Here is a 21,872-nt window from a genome sequence, read left to right on the forward strand (position 1 = left end):
TGTATGTCCTGTACATGGCATAGAATTAGTGTTAAGCCACATTCTTCTATTAGAACCAGCATTATTACAGGATCCTTATTCAACACGAAATCTAATTCTTCATCCTTCTCTTTGTCCTACCTTTCAGTCCAGATTTAGCAATACTGTTGCCTGCCACAGATACACATAAGCCATCATGCCCTCACCTGGCAGCAGCTCTCAGACCACCACTCTCAGTCTTGCAGAGCCCTGTAATTAGAATAGCCAAACCCCAACTATTCAATTAATTTTGCATATAAGCATGAGTGACCATATATGTTTGAAGTAAAGTTGTTCTTACTCCCTTTAGTCTTGGAGATGTACTTAAATGTTATGTGATCATATTTATGATCATAATTACTATTTCATGTATGTTCACTGCCCTGCATAAGTGATAAGGGGTGTGAACTAACAGGCAGATTCCAACTGCCTTCCCCTCACTAGGTTTGGAGAATAAAGACATTATGGGCTGGTGTGGGTGAAAAGTCAGTAAAAAATGCAACAGATAGGTGATGAATATCCCCAAGTAGGGAGCCAGATATCAGTCAAAAAGGTATTAATATTGGTGAAAGCTGCAGGTAAATGGATTACTCCTAAATGAAAAGCTTCACGTGAGAAAGAATATGGGAGGATTTGAAATATTGCAGGATATCAAGTAATTTATTAAAGAGTAACTAAAATGTGACAGAATGATAATCGTGGATGTTATTTTTAAAGCCATTGTTCTGCTGGGAGGAAAGATGAAAAATAGAGATGATGTTGAGCTAAGAACACTGGAAAAACCTACTGAAAAATAAGACAAAGGGATAAAGAAAGATCTTTTAAACTTAATATCACTTTAGGAAAGGATCAATGAGGACTTTACTTAAAGCTGAGGATTTTCTGTGTTTTTCCACTGGCTCATTTGAATATAAGAAATGACTTTGCTGTTCTGTTGGAGAAGTATTATCAGGAATGTCTATGGTACAGCATTGAATAGATAGAATAATTAGTAATATTACAGTAGGTGTAGATATTAATTGCCACTCTAGCAAAATTCACCATTAAATATCACTTAATCCAATGAGCAGAGAACATCACAGGATGGTATGAATATGATTATTACAACAAATTAGTTACATTGAAATGGTAAATGAAAGAAGATCTTTAAGTCTGTGGTACAAATTATGGTGGAATAAAGTGGGAACTACAAAGTAGTAATTTGTACATAAGGTCATGCTGTTCATTAGGTACGATCGGTTTACTTGTCCTTCAATGAGGGATTAGTCAGGTACAAGGGACTGCACAGGTGGTTATTATGGAGCAGTTGACATGCTGGATTTCAGTACATAATTATCTATATACTCATTCCATGAAGTTCTCAATTTCAAAAGGCAGCCTTTCATTCATTAAGGGAACTAATTAGTAGAATTAACTAGATGAAGAAGCCCTGCAAGACTGTAAAAACTGCCAAAACTCCAAAAAGAAGTCTGCACCTCAAGCGAAAATAGCGTGGAGGGAACTTACATAACTCCAGTCTAAACTAATGAATGAACATCTGTGAAGTGTCAAACAATTAAGGTGATAATATACATGGAACAGAAAAAAACATTTGATCAGAGAAAACATACTCTCTCTTAGAGGTCATATGTAAGGGTAATATGAGATTTGCCAAGATTCAAGGAGAATTGCATCTTGCCAAGATACTAAAATAAAGTAAAAAATAATTAATTTTAAAGACTTTTCAACTTTATATTAAAACAAATAGAAGCTGTTCACATCCAGTGCCAGAGTCCTATTCCTGCTACACAAAGGAGTATCAAAATTGGCAAGGCTTATGTAGGACACAAACAAATATGTCAAGTCAACTTCTTAATATAACAGTAAGGGGTAGGGGAGCATCAACCTTATTGTGAAGCTGTAAAATCCTGGGTAAGGGTAGGGTTCAAAAGAGTTATCATCTGTTCTTTCTCCAGTGAACAGATTTAGTGCCTCAAATCTAGTTTTCAAAGAAAAAATCCAGCCATACCGTTACATGAGAGCCAGCACGTCCACAAAAGGAATAGCTTGCACGCCTGTTGCTGACCTTTGCTTATATGAACTCCCAGTCCATCTCCAAAAGACTTCTCTGATCCAATACAACAAAGAAATTGAGTAAATGGCATAATTTACAAGAACCCCTCTTGGCTGCTGCCATGGGAGCAGAGGAGCAAAGCAACATCAAATCTTGACCTCTTTAAAGGTTAGTAAGAAAATAGTAATATAGCATTGTCACAGGGCAGGTCATAAGGCACATTTTGTACTGAGTTTGGGTATTTTAATGTCTAATTCAGGGACTATCTGATATCAAGCCTGGAAGCCCAGCCAACTGTGCAGCTGGTAGGCAAGAAACAGAATAGACTGTTTGTGCTGTGGATAATAGGGAAGGTTATCACACACACACACACAACCAAATAAATGTAAATTCCTAAGAATACAGGCACTTCCTACCCTACTCTGTCACATCAGTTCTGAATAATGATCTTAACATTTCTACTGAGTACCCAGAACAGATAAAGTAGAAGTGGACTAATGGCTAATACTACTAAGAAAAGGGCACTGCCAAGAAGAACTGGAGAAGATGGAAATAATACAACTGGGGAAATGCATACAGAATTTCAAAGTACAAAGTGGTGCACTGGCAGGTAGGAGAGAAGCAGCCGTGCCATCATGCTCTCCTAGCTAAGCACAGCATCTGGAAGCATCTCTGTGCACTAATCAGTCTTGGAGTGACTGCCGCTCAGATGCAGCTGTGAAAAAGAAGGCTTAGGTATTTCTAACTGGTGAAGTATTTAGCACTGCTAGGAATAACCTAATTAAAGTCAGGCAGTTTTAAACAGTGTAGGCTTGATGAAATTTACTCAGGATATTTAAAGAATGGATGAAGTGCTTCTAATGCAGTTACAGGTCATTCATGAGGGGGCTTTCCAGATTAAGACATGTTTTGAACACTAGTGAAGTCATCGCCTCACTAAAAATTCAGTGTGGTGGATAGAAGAAATAGGGATGGTGTTTAAATTCATTCTGTTGAAAAACAACAAATTAACTAAATTGCATTAGCCTCTGGATTCCTGTAGGTAGTAGATCAGTATTATTTTTTCTAGATAAAAATGACATCAATCTAGCTACTTTGTATGTCAGGCTAACAGGCTTACTGGACAACCAAATCTTTTAATAGTTTATCAAGCGAATTATATTTTCTCCTCCTATATGAAAGTTATTATATATTCTAACTTAATAAACTGATAACATTGAGTCAGATGTCAGTGCTCTTTAGGTCTAGGAAGACAAATCCTTTTCACTGTAGATTCAAATGGGATTCTCTTGAAAAAGCACACTTTTCTATTTTTCCCTGTGGGTTGACTTCTATCAGTTTGTCAGCTGTGAATCATGCCTCCCAGATGATTTCCAGCATCTGTGGACTGTTTGTTCATACGGTATAGCAGATGCTTGTTTAGATCCTTAGAAGCGTGCAGTTAGATGTGGTTTTGCCACACAATTTGAGTTAGAAATACTTCTCAACTATCACACTTGTGCTTGCTCCTGGGAGAAATTCTCCATCTATGGATGTGGTCCAGGCAGATGGTGTATGCATAGGACTGAAGCTCAAGATACAAGTTGATGAGTCTTGTGTTCATCTTCTGCTTGATCTCCAACAACTTTCGAGGAGCATGGTTAGTCACTTGAGAGAAAAGAACATTGGAAAGTTTGGATTAAATGCATTTAACTTCTTTTGTTGCAAAGCACTTTATTTCATTGTACTTCTGCTCTTGCAGGCTTTAGCTGCCACATAAAACAGTGTGCATGCTGCTGTAGAAGTCCTTCCCCAAGGTTTTGCACAGAGCATCTATAAACAATTCTTTTCAAATCTAATTTTTAGACAACAAAGTATCATAAAGAATTTATTATAATTACTATTAATCCTGGCAAATTTGCTTGTGTAGGCAATTCAAATGTAATCCCTGTAAAATGGGGTTGGGAAGAAGGAAAGCACTGTGAAACTCAAAACACAGATATAAAACACTGGTAATATCTGAACTGAGAAGGAATTTATCTGGTTCTTGGTAGTGCCTTCTCTGCATTTTAATCTTTTTGCTTCATTTTAGTTCCTTAATTATTGTATTTGGCATTAATCTGTCTCAGAAATGATATCTGCTGCCTTAGGTGACTCAGGACTACTTGAGCCTGAGTCAACACAGCTGTCAAGAGCTGAGCTGTCTGTCAACACAAACAGAAATATGATCAAAACACACTGATATCTTCCTCCCCACATTCCCCGGTGTATTAACTTAATTAAAATTATTACAACAGCAAGAATAAAACTGTAAGTAGCCTACATCTTGTCGAAATAGCATTTGTATTTTAAAAACAAATGAAACTTGTAGCCACCAGTAGCCTGTTAGAGGAGGTAAAAGTCTCCACCACAATTAGAAAGTTCCACCATTAAGACTTTAGCACAAGCCAACAGTGAAAGTGTGCATTACAATATTGTTCTAAAATAATGCTTTCTATTTTTGTAATGCTATTGTTCATAGTTCAGTTGTCTCTTAACAAGCAGCTATTCTATACTTTAATTTATTCATTCTCCAGTCTGTGATCCTATCCTTTACTTATCACACATTGTTCAACATCTGCATCAGACAGAGCTATTGGAGCTATTGATAACTTTATTTTCTACGACTTACTAGAGAATATGTTTTTTCTGAATGATCACATAGAATGGTAAAGGAAGGAAGTATTTTACTGCTGTAAAATGCAAGACACAAAGGCATTATTATAAAGTCTTCTTGGTGAAGGAATGCTTAGTTTGAGATATTTGGGATATAATTTTCTTGGAGTATGTAGTAATTCAGTAAATCCAAATTTGAAATCTCTTTGGCTTCAGGTGGATTTCTAGCTTTTGGGGCAATCCTGTAAGCCTAGCTATGGTTGTTATTCAAGCAGCATAAAATGAACACAGCCTAGAATGGCCTAATCTAAATTATGCTTAGCATCATTTGAGAACCACTCTGATGCAAACAGACCCTGAAATTTCCAGTAAAACACTTGAAACATTTACAGTTCATTCCAACTCCTACTGCGTAGGGGATTCCCCCATACCTAATACTGCAACAAAGAATTTATTTATTTAATGCCAGAAAAGCTCCAGTCTGTCCTTTGTCCTTAACACCTTTGACAACTTGCCTCATGGTGTCAATGTTCACAATCCCACTGTATAGTTTAATGTGGTATTACTGTGGCAGCTTAGAACCACTGAGCAATGTGGATGACGTCTTCACTGCAGTTAAGCATACCCAGCTAAGCTGGGTGATTTGGGCCTGCTCTTGGTCTGTCTGTAGCTTTAAGCATTGAGTCTAGCTGCCACTTAACCACCCTGCCTGACTTCATTTCCCACATTTTTTAGCACGTGGGATATCGTAACACATTACTGTTTCGGTTGAAACAGTATACATATATTTTTTTGGTCCAAGACAGAACTGCAGACATCCAAGTTCTTCCTCCAAAGCATAGTGCTTCCAGCCATTTCAAAGAAAAGGTTATCTGAATTTGTTTTGTTCTTTAAATTCTTCCAAATGGCCACTATTTTTTTTGCAACAACTAGGAGCTCTCAGATAAATTGGCCAGACAACATAGAATACCTTTGAACAACACTATCAGTGACAGATTTCTAACAAGCAGAATATTGTCTCATGTAGTTCTGGAGTATGGCAATTTTGTAAATGAGGAGGGTTGGATAACCTTAATGATAAACAGTGGTATCAGTCCTAGATGTAACTATTCAACATGACTCCTTGTATTTGGATCCCACCTCCTAATGGGAGCACTTTCTACATTAGGACTTTTGATAAACAAATGTCACTTGAATTCAGCCTCTTGTATGTGGACCTAAACTCTCAATTTCTTACATCTCTCATCAATGTCATGACCTCAACAAAATACTGAAAAGATAAAAAACAACAACAGACCAAAGAGTTAAACAAACAAATAATAATAATGATAATGATAATGATAATGATAATGATAATGATAATGATGATAATAATAATAATAATAATAATATAATTCTTCTTTAGGAGACAGAAAAAGCTTCATGCTGCAATTCCCATGCAATTGTTACCAAGACAAGCTGCCTAAGCTAAAGACTGCAAAATGGCAGTAGAGCTGCTCACCTTTTTTCTACAGCCTAAGAAAACATTTGTACAGGAAATCAGTATTAGGGATTTTTTTTTTTTTCCCCTGACCTTCCTGGGGGTTTAGCCACTTGGGCTCAGGGCAAACATGGAGAAAATGCAGCTGATGGCTTTAAAATAAAGAGCAAGCAAAAATCTCCTTTGAGGGGACCTCCATGCAGCTCTGCAGGTGGAGCTCCTTCTTTGTCTGCTTGGTGCCCCTGAGACTCTTGTGGTTGGTCATTGCTTGAGCTGCTCTGTGGCAATGTCGTGCCTCTGCCTTGTTGATCCAGATACTGACCTGCTGGCTCACTGTCCCTGCTGGAGGTGGGCCCTTGCCCTGTCACCCCAACCATGGGGTGGTGGGACAGGCTGCTGCTTGACAACTGGCTCCTGCCAGTGCTGCTGCTTGACAACCTAAATGTCAGGGAGCCAGTTCGTGTGCATCTCTGGGGGATTGTGCAGGGGGTTTTCTCATGTTTCAGAAAAGCCTTTGATACCATGGACACCCAAAACCTCAGTGATTATAAAACTACCAAAATGATAGATGTTGTACAACTTCAGTTTTACAAGCTATACAATTTCAGTTTTATCAACAACATCAGCCTGGTGATAGATTCGCTTCCTAGCATGTTTTCATACTCTTGATATTATTATTATTATTATTATTATTATTATTATTATTATTATTATTATTATTATTATTATTTAGTATTCATATGGCTGGAAAGTTCCACATCCATCTTTCAGTGTTGTTTTCCACTCCACACCTCCACTGCCTTATACTGTGATTATATTTCCTAATTCATAGATAATAATTTTAATGCTTTAACAAAGACCAAAGTGTTTGTATAAAAGAGTGTATTTTGCCACTTCCTCTCGAAAATGGATCCAGATTGTATTCATCGATACAGCTTGTGGACATCCTCAAGGATATCTCTTACAGGAAGAGGAATGTCTGAGAAGTGCCATTACAGAGAAAAATAAACCATTAGCTCTGCTCTGTTCCAGGGAGTGAGCTGTGGTTAAACAGAATTAAAGACTAATCAAGCTGTCTCTTCTACAAAATAAAATTAATATTCCCTTAAAGCAATGAATTTCCATAATACATCCATCACATCCATCTCTTCCAAAATACAGATGTGGGTGTGCAGCTGCAAATCTTCTTTTCTACTGAGATATTTCAGCCCTTCAGGAGTGCTTGAAGGCAACAGGATACACTTTACATTTTCAGAAGGTCCCATTTCCTGTAATATCTGTGCTTTCCAGAGGTCAGGTTAAGGAAGGAAGAAAGGAAAGAAAAAGAAAAAAAGAAAAAAGAAAAAGAAAAAGAAAAAGAAAAAAAAAGAAAAAGAAAAAGAAAAAGAAAAAGAAAAAGAAAAAGAAAAAGAAAAAGAAAAAGAAAAAGAAAAAGAAAAAGAAAAAGAAAAAGAAAAAGAAAAAGAAAAAAGAGAGAGAGAATCCAAATTATTTGTATACATTGTGAAAATGAGAGTTGAAATCATCAGGAAGTTTTATTTCCTTTTCAACAAAAGAGAAATCTTTGAAGACTATATGCTACTAAAATCAAAATACTGAAAAGTTCTTTTAAAACTATATTTAATTACTAGTAAAATGTTTGCATCCAAGGGAAAATGCTTAACAAATTGTTAAGTTTCTCTTAATTGTCCTGTATTTTGGTGATAAGTATGTCATGTTTTTGGTGGTTTAGATGTGTTGGTAGAAGAAGGTGTCACAGTCTAGAGGATCACCCGACCCACTGGTATATAAAGATCACAACCATGGGTTTGTAGGATTCTGGAATACACAAAAAAATGGAGGCTTTATTTTCTAGGGATTTCTGTTTATTCCAGATCACCACAAATCACTACTAGAAAGTATACTGTGATTAATAAAGCACACACATATATACATACAGATACATAGAGAGAGATAATAAGCTATTACAGATGCTACCAGGAAGCAAACACTTGTAAAGACTTTTTTTTTTTTTTCTCTGAATTTCTGTATTCATCTGTAGTCAATTATACTGAAGAGCCGTATAAGCACTCTTTTAGCTTCTCAACTCATCTCCATCCCTTAAGATAAACAGGCAAAGCTTCTTGAGGTTTTTTGTTGTTGTTATAATACATTTTATGTCTTTTACTGCTTTGGATAACTTATGGTCTCTCATTCAGTGCTTCTTTCATCTCTCATCCTTATAACTGTAGCCTACCCACAATTAGAGATTTGAGCTCAGTTTAGCACTATAGCAGCTTCTGCTATAGGACATGGGAGTGCCACATGCTTCTGGACTCTCAACTCCATGGAACTGCCCTGCAGCATTGGTGGGTCACCTCTTTTCCTTGACACTTGATATTGCATCCCCTTCTCTTATTGTCATTGGGAATAGGGCCCAGGTGGGTTTCTATTAACTGCTCTTGTGCACCATGCATAGAGATATCTGGAGAATTACTCAGACGTTGAGCCTGATTTCAGAGAAGAGTCTGAGTTGTGCCCCCTTTACCTGGGAGTCCTGCACAGGGAATCTCAAATTCTTACTTTCATAATAAGAGTAACTTCCATCCACTCCTCCTGAATGCAGCTATTGCCATGTTGTTTTTCCTTCATTGATTGATCCTGCCTTCCTTGGTCACTCATTGAATCAACAGCAAACTAACAGCATTGACTGAACTACTTTTCTCCCCAGCTGTGTAAAATACACACAAATGTAAAATCAGTCCTTGAAAAGTGTGAGAAAAAAAAAAAAAAAAAAAAAAAAAAGCAAAAAAGCTACTTGGCTATATTCTCTGTTTATAATACATGTTCATATCTATTTGTTACTCAGCTTTTAATCCCAGTAGTATGTGCTTTGATGATTTTTATCAACTGAATTTACAATTTTGTAAAAAATTATATCAACTTAATTTGACAAGATCTATTTTCAATGTACCCATGTTGATTAGCAGTAATTATATTATCTTCCTTTAGTTGCTTATTACTTGAATCCCATGTCAGGCTTTACATAATTACAACAATCTCTTAATAGTGGCAGCATGAGACCTTTTGCTGATGACACTTGGATTATCTTCCTCGTGATAATGCAAGGGTTTTTTATTTCCCCCTCTAAATATTCCAGATAGATGCTTAAACACCTATTTATCCTGTTTGCTGAAATGTTAAGATAGTGTGAACATAATAATGAACTGCATAATATTCTGTCTGAAAAATGTGAGCAGAAGGTTCAGAACTACTTTAGTCTGAGTTGTTACTTCCCTGGAAGCCTGGAGCTTTTCACATTCAAAAATCTGACTACAAGATTTCCTTACATTTAACATTTTTTTCCTAACAAAAGAATAGATTCCAGACCTTATCCTTTGCTCTTGAAGATTCTTACATTATTGTGTTGGAGGCTACAATCTGACAGTCAGCAACTAGATTTTTTGTAGTCTTTATGTTAGCACATTTCACATAACGAAAAAAAGAGACCCACTTATGCTGCAAAGGCCAAAGGACCAAACTGTCCCTTCATGAATGTTTTTTCGGAAAACTCCCAGAAGAAGCAAATGGCCTTGACATGAGCTGGGACAGGAGTGAAATCTTGGGTACTTGTCATCTCCTTGTATCTTTTTATATTTAACGTTTATTATACTTTCAATATTGAACATCGTATACAGTTGAATATCTTCATGCATTAAGTAGCTTGAACATACTTTGAAAGCTTGATTTTATTTATCTAAAAAGTGTCAGGTCCCTGGTACATTTTGCCTACAAAATAGAATTCAGTGGATGTGTTTGCATCAGCTGTAAAACTGAAAAGAAGAAATCCTTATATTTTCATACCTAGATTAGATAGAAAAATATTTTATATAACTTTTTGTAAGCAGACCCCCATTCCTCACATTCAAAATCCTGAAAACACACTTGTGTAAATAACATAATAAAGAACAAATATTTAAATTAAAGAACAAGGTCGGTGGGGCATTTTCATCCTCCATGTAATCATCGGGATTAAGTTGGTCCAACAACTTTGTCATTTTATTTCTCATTAGTAAATTGGTTTGCAATAGCCTAGGTCCTCAGATTATTGAAGAGCTTATGCTAAAGTTAATTTATATTTCTGTTCTGATTTCATTTCTCTGTGATTTTATTTTAATAATAAAATATGATTAATTTTGCTTTGTTTATCACATTCCTTAATTAATTTTAATTAGTGAAGTCATAGTATTTTGATTGTCAGAAGCCTTTGAACACAGTGGAAAATCAGCATTGAAATCTTTGCAAATGCTTAGCAAAGTTCAGAGGCTCTAATTAGAAGATTGAATCTAATATCTCTCTTTCCCTAAGTGATATTGGATTTTATAGATGATTTATAAGATCTGAAAGACCAAAATAAATGTAAAAGACACTTATTATTGAAACTATATATTCCCCTCATGAGGGAACTTATGACTTATGAGAAGACTATCTGAATTTGTGTGAATACATATTAGCTTATCAGGAGCTTTGCTGATGTTTCTGGAATCCTTTTTTTTTTTTTTTTTTTTTTTTTTCCTGAACAATTACTTTTTAAGGATAAAAGATTGATGAATATTTAATATTCTTTTCTAAGTAGCTTCTCTCCTTTAGATGATTCTCTTGAATAAGGATCTTTTTGCTGAGGAAGGTCTTAAGAATGTGATTAAAGGAACGAAGGACATCCATATTTCTGTCATGAGGTTGTCACTCGCCAGGCCGGTACTGTTTTATTGACCATGACTTTCTCAGATGAAGAAAATATGAAGTTTTTGGTACTTCTACCTGGGGAATGATATGTCTGGAAGAAATAAATTTGATAATTTATACCACATTTGCATTCATTGAGTAAGACTATAAACTTCTTTATAGCTTCTGCATTTCAGTGGAAAGATTATTTGGAAAGATTTTATTTTTCATGTAATTGTTTGAAAAGACAGTGGGAAGGGCATTAGTCTTTCTAAATTCTGAATCCAGAGTAGCTCACCTATTCAGGGTGCTTCCGAAAGGGAAAAGGAACATGTCTATGCATGCTAGAATGGTTTGTACAGAAAGTTATGTAGTGGTTAACATGTTATTTTTCTCTTTTTTTTTTTTTTTTTTTTCCTGCTGTAAAACTTCTAAAAGAAAGGTGAGTAGTAGGAACAAAGAAAAGGGTTAATTAGAAAGTTATTGAACTTTTGCAATGTCTGTTAAAATCCAATACTTCAGTTCAAGCTGGGCTGTCATTGAATAACCCATGAAACATCTTAATAAAAAGATGTACATTGAACATCCCTTTAACAGTGTGGCAGAATTGGTGTATGGAGAGGATTCATACCAAGCAATTGAACCCTATATGAAGGTGCAAGGTAACTGTTGCTGACACAGAGGTTCATGCATACCAGAATATAAAAGGGTTGAACTGGCAAAGTGATGACGTCATGCCGTGGGAAAATATCTGTATGTCAACAATGATGTTAAACTTCCCCATGTATAGCACTACGCCAATCTTGGCATAGAGGGTAATTGAGAGTGTTCAAAATCGTAATATTTGGTGTTTATACTGCAGCATAGTGGATAAACAGATCTTCAGACACAATCTTTAGTTTATACCCCTTAATTAGCAGCGGTAGTAAGTTAAGAGCAACACTGTAGGAAGAGATGTTGTACCAGATGGGACTGATATTCAGAGAAGCCTTTTTCACTGAATTTTTTGGTAAAGATGCTACATGTTCAAAGAGAAAATTCTACAGGAAGAAAGAATTTGTTTCAGGGGCACAAAACTTGTACTCTACAGCAGTGTTATAAGATGACCTGCTTACAGTTGTCTGTGTTAACATACATGTTTAAATAAAGTTTTGAACTAGTTTTTGAGACTGCCTTGAATGAGAGAATTTGAAGATAAGATATAAAATTAGGCTGAAGTCATTACCATCAGAAAGTGGCAGAAATAGTCTTGCTCATGGAATTTCCCATAAAGCACATTCTTTTCTGCACTAACAAGGAAGCATTACCTGAACTGTTTTGTTCATTTCTCTCAAAAGAGGAGACTTTTATTTTTGATTTACTCAGAATAAAAATGCAAAGAATTACTTGTCTCAGATAAGATTTGAAATTTAAAATACCTCCCTTCAACATTCAAAATTTAAAATGGCAAACACGAAAATATAGTTTTTAAAATACTTATGCTTAATCATCTATTCTCCCATTCTTAAAGTTTTGCACTTTATTTTTTCCCAAACATCATACTTCTATATTGAATTCCATCATTGCTTTTCCAAGGCCACTTTTTGATTCTGATGCTGTGCTTGACCTTTCCTGTCTTGGTGTCATGTACTGTTTTTAGAGCATATTCTTTATTATATATTTTACAACACTAATGAAAGTGCTTAGTAAATTTAATCCTTGATTTTTTTTTCTTTTCTTGTTCCCTGTCACATTCCATTTGCGTTGTCATCTTCCTTTGTATTTATGCTTCTTGAATTTCCTTCTTGCCTTAGGGTTTTTTTTCCAAGCCTGTCATTATTCCCTAGGCAGTTCCTTTTCTCCTGGGGATTTTCCTTTCCCTCAGAGTCCTCCTAAATACTGACTGTCTAGCTTTATGTTAAAATTCTACAGTGGAAACACTTTGCATTGTTTTCTTTAACGATAGTATTTTGTATATGATATACTTAGCATTTCATGACAAGCATTCAGTCCAGAAGATGACAAAGCTAAAGTTTTACAGACAGTCTTTGCTGTTTTAAAGCATATCCAGTATTATGCAATCCTGAGCAAGACCATGCTGTCATTTTTGTACTGGTTCTGTGAAGTACAACATGTGCAAAGTATTCAGCAAAGGAAAAAAACCTCAGTGTAGATGATAGGGAGCCAATGATACAGGACAGATTTGATGATATAGCAGATACTATGTATTAGTTTATCCCACTTCCCTGGGAGAAATGATTAATTGAAATGTATTTGCCTGGCTGTGCGAGACATTGTACAAAATACAGTGGAATTCAGCTTAGTGTTTAGACTGTTTGAATCTACAGGTTCACTTAGTTTTTTGGACCTCAGAAATGTCAGACATACAATATAGGATCAACATCCCTCTGGTCTAATTTGACAATGGCCATAACCTATTGCTTCAGGAAAACAGGCAAGAATTGGTTTGGCAGTAATTAAACATTTTCCTACTGCAAAGCCATGAGTGGTATGGTTTATTCTTGGATGCATGAAACCTACCCATGTTCTGGTCTATGTTATTTTATCCTAGTGGATGTTCTTTTTATTTACATGGACATCTTAGGCTTGTAAAGCTTCACTGTTGTTTATGAAAGAGTCCTATTTTGGCAGGAATAATTTAGTTTCTCTTCCATTTTTTCCATCTTTCTATTAACAAGAAATAAATTCTTAAAATGTTGCCTTCTTGCTATCAGTAGTGCTGTGAGTACATAAAAGAAATAAAACACTGGTTTACTTTGCAGGGGCTAAGTTTGCCAGGCTTCTAAGCAACATCAAGGGAGTGTAAGCAAATATGATTACAGCTTGCACTGGCACATGGAGTTTGTCCAGGCATTGTAACAGACAGATATCATTTCCCACAGCATCGCCACTCACCTGTGAGCATGAGGCTTGGATGGGCAAAGAGTGACAAGAAAGGAACACTTGGTCTCTAAGTACCAAGTATCTTCAGTGCATTGGACAAATCAAATTCCAGAACTTCTAAATCTCAAATTTCTTACGTGATACTGTGTTTTTTGTTTTTTTTTTTTTAGTTACTTTTTTTTTTTTTTTTTAAGTCAAGTCCCACAACTGCTCTATCATCTTAAAGCTTTAGTGTCGTATCTACAAGCCTTAGGCTTTGTAATATTTGAGATCCATCAAATGCTGGTGCTTAAATTGCAAATATATCTTACAAAGAGAAAGTCCATTGCAGAGAAATGAAGTTGGCTGCAATCCCATCTTAATTTTGAGTATAGTAAAAGAAGGAAGTCTGCAACAGATTTTGAAGCATCAATTATGAGAACAAAAAATAAGTCAAAATTGTACTTTAACAGACTACAAAAATAATTGCAAGTATAAAAATTGCCAGAATAAGCCTTCTGCTGTGGTTTGTGAGCACATTTGAAAGATTTCTCTTAACATTGTTCTCACTGAGATTATATGCTAGGATATAAATCTCTCCCCCTACCCCCCTCTCAAGTAAAGGGGAGAGTTGCATGCTTTAAGTTTTTTCTTGATTTAAATTCAAAATATTTGTGGAAGATAAATTCACCTTATTTCAAATCATACAGACCATTATGTCAATTTATTGTACATCTATTTTTTTTTGCATTATAATTTATTTTGTAATAAGAATCCCTCCTATTGCCTAGAGGTAGACTTGGAGGCTCATGGAAACTCAGTGTCTTAAGACCTCTTACTGCACTGTAATAATATAGTAACAAAGGGGAAAAAATAAATACATTTTTGCCATCCCATTGTATGCTACCACTCTCTTTTTCTTCTTAAACCATTATAACAGTATACGTATATTTGAAGCATCTCATGAGACCATGTTGTTAAGACAGTTTTGTCTGTTAATTTATAATCTCTAGTCTCTCTTACCCAAGAGAAGGCTACTAAATTAGCTGGGGAGAAGTTCTTGTTCCCATATCTATTTTTAGGTAACAGAATGTCCATTTTCTGAATGAGACTTCATATCCCAGACTTATTTCTTTACTATCACTGTGAACTAAAATGATAAAGTTGTGAATTAAAGCAGGAATTAGTAGAACTTGACACTTTATTCTTTTTTTGTGTGTTAGCTCAACCAAGGCACATAGAAACATCAAGTTTCATAGGCTTCTGAAGAGGATTATTTCCACATACAACCAGAATGATACTATACAAATAAGTTTTTAAAATGTTTCTATAGTTCAGAAATGGTTGTCTGAAATGGATCAATTCTTACATTAAACAGCTGAATTATCTAATCCAAACTAGATCACATTTCAGTAGGAGGCATATTCCAATTCCCTTTGGATGTACCAGTAATCCTACTTTCTGCTCCTTACATTTCTAAACAAACTGCCACAATTAATTCATAAACACAGTTTTTGTATCTTTTACATCACAGGTTGGTCCTGGTAGTTACCCAGGTAACTGCCAAATTAAAGGTTTGCGGGTAAATAGTGAAGTTTCAAGAGGTTCAATATGAATGCAGTGAAGAAGACGTTGAAGGAAAAGAGTAAATTGGCATGACGGTAGTTTGGGTTTCTATATTTATTGTTGATCAATAGTTCAAATGAATGTTAATGATTTAAAGCAGCTGAAAGTAGAGAATCACTGAATGGAAGCATAAACAGCCACAATAGGAGAAACAGAAGAAAAATATGCACATCAGCTGTGGCCCAGCCTGTTCCGAAGGAGGTGAATCTTGAGTTTAAACAATGTCAGCTATCTTGAGTTTAAACAATGGGAAAAATATCATGCAAATACAAATATTACCTCTGCAGAGCAAAACTTGTCATTGAAATGCTTCTTTAAGCCTTAGAGAATTTACTAAAATCTACTTCCTCCTACCTCGAATTCTGACTTATTTTTTCCTGCGGAGGAAAACTTTACATTATTATGGAAATATAAAATGTAATGTAGAGACTCAAAACATTACTGATGTTTGTTTGAACTATATTTCTTCATCTTTAAGTTAAAGAAAATGAAACAGCTGTTTGGTATCAAACAGATTTTTATGTCTTTTCAAAGAACCAAGGGGTTAAAATACTACCTCCGCTAAATCTATTAAACATAGAATGTCTTTGACAAGCTCATTAAAATTAATATGAACATTTCAATACTACAGACTGGCTGCCATAAATTATTCAGGAAAAGAAATTATGCCATTCAACAAAGCATGCATTTTTTATTAAGATGGAAAACCAGGAAAACTTTAACTAGTAGCTAATTTCAGTTACAATGAACACACCCTGTATTAGAGCATTGTGGATCTCTTAACTTTATTACATGGTGTAAAAGACTTGACAGCAGTTTGTTGTCAGTTTCATGTCAGCCATGAAACCACAAATCAAATCAATTTCATCTCTTTTCAGACGAGCTGGAGCTACTCGTTGCTTGTCAGGTTTAGGTGTGTGCATGTGCATATGCAGTGCGTAGCATGACAGAGTAATGTGAGCCTGCTTGCTATTATTTTGTTGTTCCTTATTGGAACAAAGGCAAGCCATACTATACAGGTAGTGTACATAGGGAATCCAATGGGTTTAGTTGAGCTTCATTGATATTTGCTGGGACACCCTGACTCTGGATGGCAGACATGTAAGCAGTAAAAGAATGCTATAACCAAAGAACAAATGATTTGTAGATCCCCAATGTCACATTTGAAATCCCCTCTGACTTGATTAGTGGTTGTGGTTTTATGCTCATCATAATTTGTGATGATGCTGGGTGGGTCAACTGCAAACCACATAAAGCCACATAGAAACTGAACAGATATTAAACTTGACGTGATCACCAGGGTGATCACCAGGGTGATAAGCCCCATGACAACATGGGGCTTATAAACCTAGGTGCTGTCACTGATTTTTTGCCCTGTTCAAAAATGCAGTAGATGTGATTTGTTTCAGGGGTGCATAGCTAATGCATACCCCCCAAGCACATAAAGATGCATTGAACTGGTATAAAGTATATGTTGATAATTCCTGTCCAGTCTGTGTAATCTAGGAACACCGAAGTGGACGGGGAATTCCCTTTGTGAATTCAGTGCTCTATTGTTGGAGATTCCTGTTATAAAATCTTTCATGAAATTTTAAAAACTGCATTTCAACATGCTTTAGACATCCTTTCCTATTTACCCTGCTGGCAGATTGTGATGCTTTGGAAAATACTTCTAATGCCAAATCTATATTTTTGTATATGTTTGGGAACCAATACTGTGTTCATTATTTCAAAGTCACTTCCTTCTTTTTTTTTTTTTTTTTTTTTTTTTTTTTTTTTTTTTTCTAGACAAGCTTATAGTTCTCCTTTTCCATGATCAGTTAGCTCTTCCTTCTCTGCAGATGGACTCAGCAAAGAGATTCAATTCATCCTTGTTGAATACACATGAGCAGAAATGTACACAATCAGAAGAGGTCTCCTCCATCTGTTCTAGACTGGCATTCACAGTTTGCTGCCCTTCCTAGAAAGGTTTATTTGGCATATACGAGGATTGCCTTTACATATAGCATGGCAATGATGAGTAAAATGTACAGCTCTTGACTAAAACTCACAATCCTGCAGAGCCAGTGAGTCAAAAGGACTCCTAAGCAAAGCCTAAGGGTATAATGAATTGAGTAGAAATGGTTCAGTAAACCCATGGCAGCTTTGCCAACTTTGCATGCTTCTGTCCCTCCTTTTCCTCCAAAAAATTCAGTTCAATGCACAGCAGGATTAGTTTCTGAAAGATTTCAGATGTCCACATAGGTTAAAAAAAATAAATAACAGAAAGTTTTCTCTTTTTACTTGCAAACTGAGATAAGTCTGAGGGTTTTAGGAGTTTCCATGTGTGTAAACTGTATTCTTCAAGCTACTTGGATTCAGTTTTAAAGGTACCATAAAATGTGTTATTTTATCCACTTAATTTAATGCCTCACAGACATTCTGAGAAAACTTCCTCTACTGCCTTGTTTTCTCCAGGGAATGATATTTCAGCAAAACTTCATAAGAAAAACAAACAACAACAACAACAACAACAAAACAGTCCATCTGCAGTAGTAATTATTCATTTGCTTCCCCAATTTGCTAGTTTATTTAAATGTTTGTAAATATACAAAGTGGTAAACTCTTCTGATACTGTAGTGAGTTTCTTCATTACAGAATCATTGTCTCTTCCTTTCTGGAAATAAAATACTCCTGAATATTTTCAGGTGTTTGCTCATTCAACTGTTTTCTGCTCCTTTCCTCAGAAAGCAAGCATTCCTGTTTCTAATTGCATAATATCTGCATCTTAAACAACTTGCATCCCTTCATCTCAAAAGGCTCTAAAAGGGGGCTAAGAATCATTGAGAGACAAGTGAATAACGCACAGTTTTTCAGGAAATTCTCTTCTGTTATCTTAGTGAGGTGACATATATTGATTTCAGGCTTGAAATTTTCTGAAAGGTAAAACTGTATTTGTAGCAGTTCTTCTACGACACCTATTGGTTAAATTGGCACTTGCATTATAACGCTATCCTCCGATGATAATCCTACCTGGAATCTTTCCAATTCTATTAAACTATTCCAGATTCTCAAATTTAATTATTCTCCACTGAACATAATCTGACCAAAGACCAAAATTAAAATAGGTGATAAAATTTCTGAAAGTCATATTATCAAAACTGGACTCCTAAATAGACTGCAGTAACAATAGATGTTATGCATGGATTTGAAAGTATTTCAACAAGTTGAAGAGCTACCGTCTTTTTATTTTATTTATCTTGATAGGAACAACAAAGTGGTAGGTGCTCAATGGACAGTAAAGTCAGTGATCTGAAGGCATGTAAGGTTCCATATATACCTTTGGAAAAATCTTCCACCAAGGTGATATACCCAGGATAACATAAAGAATTTATATGTGTATTGGGGAGTTCAAAAGCATATGATTTTTTAATTTTATTATTTTTTTAATACTAAGTATAGGGTTGCAATAGTGATGACTAAGGGTAGTTTTTCACTTTGACCTTAGATAAAGACAAAATCTTACATTTGCATTCTGTATGATAAAATCATTTTTCTTATGTTTATGATACTTTCATTGTTCAGGGAGAAAGGATGAAACATGGGTACCGCTCTAATGTTATATGAGAAAATTGTTTTATGTCAGTCAATATTAACAATGGGAGCTCTTTAAATTATCATTATAAATGAATTCTTAAAATAGGAACAAAACAACAGAAGTGCTAAGGCAATGTTTTTCAATTTGTCAGGATCTTGTAATGATGCAAACTGTTCCAAAGAACAACTCAGGTATTTGGGGGATTATTATTATTATTGCTTAATAATTATTATTATTAATATTTTTGTTTACTATAGATTTGGTAGGTTTTCTAGATATTTACTGTAGATTATGTAGACCTTAATTTCAAGCTCCTCTACTGCTTAGAAGCAGAGGAACTGCAGGGTTTCTTTTGTTGACACCTTTTCTGATATGTATCAGAGATGCTCAAGGACTTTGCTTTGTCTTAGGGTAAAGTGTAGAGTTATATGGAAATAAAGGAGTAATTTCAACTGGTGTCTTTTATGCCATGGCCCTGAGTGGTTCTGCCCTTTTGGGCATTTAGTTCACTGAATAAGACCAGCGTACTGACACGAGTTGTCTAGAAGAGCCAGAAAGAGCGTCTGCTGAGGTTCTACTTCATAGGATCCCCCAACTCCTTTGCTTGGGAGCAGCTTTTAAGATGAAGTTCTAGTTCTTGAAAATGACTTTGCTACACATAGTTATTTCTCTAAAAGCAGTACTTCTCCCAGGCTTTTTTGAAAGGATAAAATAGCTGCTATTAAAAAGGGGATTGGATGGAATATTGATTAAATGCTGTCTCTCTCTTTTTTTTTTTTTTTTTTTTTAAAAAAAAAAAAAAAAGCTTACTGATCCTACTTATTGAGCCCTGTTTCACTAGTTAAAGAAAATTTGTATTTTATATGTTGAAAATGCAAAGTCTGCTTTATACCTTTACATTTCATCAGTATCAGATACAGCTGGCAACCTGTCCTGTAACAGTGCTACAAAAGAAATATACATTTCTTCCTCTCTTTTTTGCTTAACTGCTCAGTATTTAAATAATTAGCTTCTGCATTCAGTCAACCAGATTATAGCTCTCTAGGTGGTTTCTTTATGAGCAAGTGGCTTCCAGTCTTAGCTCATTTTCTGTTCAGTTGTCTCCACTGTTCAGCTGAAATCTGCAGCATCAACTTTTACTTAGGAGTAAAAAACACATTTATTCTAAGCAATAAAGCTCAGGGTTTGCTCTCAGTCCCATATAGTTTTTACAGCCAATAAACAACATGGCACAGAGCAGATTTGTTCCTTACAGACTGCATTCTTTACTACATTTTATTTTCAGTTCAGTGAATCTCAGTGAGAGAAACATTTCATTTAGAAGACAATGTTCAATTGAATGAAAAGTAAATCACAGTTTTGGTGCTAGATGGGAAACTGGATTTTCCACAGCAATAATTCACTGATGTCAGCCTGTGACTGCATGCACTGTTTGGAAAGAAGCTGAATAGTCAGACATTCTTCCGTAAGACTGGAGATCTGCCTTGGCTGATGTCCCACTGCTCCTCCCTTTTCCATGAAATCTCTTTATATTCTGTTACAGCTTGATTTTAATTTATCTTAACTGTAAAGAACTGTATTTTTGGGGTCTGATTGCTGCTGATGTCATTGTTCTGTTGCACAGAAAGACGTGATTTAGTCTAAAACCTCATTTGTTTGTGGTTTTATTTACAGGCTATGAACTTTGAAGGGGGAGGAATCTCTTCTCTGACACAAATTGTAGTAAAAAAATGTATATATATGTGAATATGCTGGTTGAGACCTAACAAGAAAGCATATATTCTCTGCATTTCCCCCTCTTGCCTGGAGACCCTGGGGTCAGGAAGACCTAAAGAGGGAAGGTGCTTCTGTGGATGTATGTTAGAGGAAAAGAGAAGTGTTCAGACATAATAAGCATGTTTGTGTGATTAAATCATATAATTTGTTGTCAAAATCTGTATTTTAATTATGTTTTTGTGATACAATGTTTTTGTGACCTAAGAAAATGTGTGCTTCGTGCTACCCAGGCTCTTCCAAAAGCTGAAATAACATAAAAAAATGGGAAAAACAGCTATGAAAGTTACCTAGAGAAGGTAGGATGCTGTACATTTGTTTGATACAACTAAAATATTGACTGTACACTGACCTGTGGAGGATCTCCAAATCCATGTGTCAGTGAAAAACATAATCTTAAATTCCGAGGAAGAAGAGACTGAATGCAGCTGGCCTTGTTGTGGATACTGTAAAGCATAGTGGAGGTATCCATGTCTTTATAGGTGGCTATTTTTTTTTCCTTTTTTCTTTTTAAATTTTGTTTTATTCACATTTTTTTTTCCAGCATGTGAAATACAGGCATTATGGTTTTTGCTAGGCACAGAGGCCATCTTGTGGCAGGATGGTGGTAGTTGAATTAAAATACTTCCAATTTAGATGGAAAAAATAAGTCAAATTTATTGAAATATTTCCAGTATTATTTGTAGTACCCTTACATATTGAAGTATGATTACAATATATATATGTACTGACAGCATCTGCTGGGCCTGCAGCAGAATACTAATTCCTAAAGAGAAAGTACTGATGACAAAATATCTGAAGAAAAAAGATCTTAGGAAGAAAACTGCAGTAACATTTTTTGGTATCAGGAAGTCAGGCTACATTTAAAAAAACGTCTTTCTTTAAGGAAAAAAAGTGAAAAAGGTAATGATGGTTATGTCACTGCGAAGGGGTCAAGCTCCTCATAATTCTATCTTATAACTAAAAAATAATTCTGCAGGACAAGACATTACTGAATAGAATAATGAAACTAATGAATACTATTTTTCTTTATCTTTTCTTTTGTAATGTGATTTCACATTTATAGTAGTGTTTTGGAAATGATGCAAATGTATGACACCCTGAAAATAAAATATTCAGGCTAACAATGTCTATCACAATTAAGT

This window comes from Netta rufina, assembly GCF_964035555.1.
Source record: "Netta rufina genome assembly, chromosome: 4".
Classification (NCBI taxonomy): Eukaryota; Metazoa; Chordata; class Aves; order Anseriformes; family Anatidae; genus Netta; species Netta rufina.